The sequence below is a fragment of the Glycine soja genome, chromosome 7 (assembly GCF_004193775.1).
Source record: "Glycine soja cultivar W05 chromosome 7, ASM419377v2, whole genome shotgun sequence".
NCBI classification, from domain to species: domain Eukaryota; kingdom Viridiplantae; phylum Streptophyta; class Magnoliopsida; order Fabales; family Fabaceae; genus Glycine; species Glycine soja.
In genome coordinates this window covers 32,560,396-32,561,483 of record NC_041008.1, presented here as the reverse complement: position 1 = coordinate 32,561,483, position 1,088 = coordinate 32,560,396, and the positions used below count along the sequence as shown (strand labels likewise).

At 44.2% G+C, this 1,088-nt stretch overlaps 1 non-coding gene across 1 annotated transcript; it reads left to right on the top strand.

Moving 5' to 3' along the window:
- Positions 1 to 753: 753 nt before the first annotated feature.
- LOC114420785 lies at positions 754 to 860 on the top strand. The gene has a single exon (XR_003668418.1). It is a non-coding gene; the product is annotated as a small nucleolar RNA R71 (small nucleolar RNA).
- The last annotated feature ends 228 nt before the right edge of the window (positions 861 to 1,088 follow it).

Below are 1,088 nucleotides of genomic sequence, written 5' to 3'. Positions count from 1 at the left end.
GAGGCTTTGGTCTCTTGTTGAAATTGCATGTTTTGCATAGTCATTTGCCTCACAAGTTCTTCAAGGGAAGGTTGCGGAGGAGCCTCAACTGTTTGCTGTTTCTGAGGCTGTTGCTGTTGTTGTTGCTGGATTGGTGGAGGAACGTATGGTCTGCTTGGGCCAGCAACATTCTGAAAATAAGGTTGTTGTTGTTGTTGTTGTTGTTGCTGTTGTTGTGAAGGATTTGACCATCTAAGGTTGGGATGATTCCTCCACCCGGGATTGTACCTGCTGCTGGAGAGGTCATAATTGTTCTGTTGTGGCTGATTTTGCTGCTGAGGTTGAGGAGGTCTGTTTTAGATGTTTGCAGCATAAGCTTCAGGCTGTTCAATTGCTTCAGATTGTTGCACAAAAGGGCAAAGATCTGTGTGGTGGTCGGCAGAGGAGCATAAACCACAGAGTCTGGCGACAGGTGCAGATTTTTGATTCATGGCCAGTTGGCTTACCAGGTTAACCAAGGCATCTAGTTTACCTTCAAGCTTCTTAGTCTCAGCTAATGAAGATGAATTTGTGGCCACTTCATGCACTCCTCTAATGACAATAGCATCATTTTTGGCACTAAATTTCGGAGAGTTTGAAGCCATCTTCTCAATTAAATTTCTGGCTTCAGCAGGGGTCATGTCTCCAAGGGCTCCACCACTATCAGCATCTATCATACTTTTCTCCATGTTACTGAGTCCTTCATAAAAATATTGGAGGAGAAGCTGCTTAGAAATCTGGTGGTGAGGGCAACTGGCACATAGTTTCTTAAATCTCTCCAAGTATTCATATAAGCTCTCTCCACTGAGTTGTCTAATGCCTGAAATATCTTTTCTGATGGTCGTGGTCCTAGAAGCAGGGAAATTTTTTTCTAAGAATACTCTCTTGAGGTCACCCTAGCTCGTGATGGACCTTGGAGCAAGGTAATATAGCCAGTCCTTTGCCACTCCCTCTAAAGAATGAGGAAAGGCCTTCAGAAATATGTGATCCTCCTGGACATCTGGTGGTTTCATGGTGGAGCAGACAATATGGAATTCTTTCAGATGCTTGTGTGGGTTTTCACCTGCAAG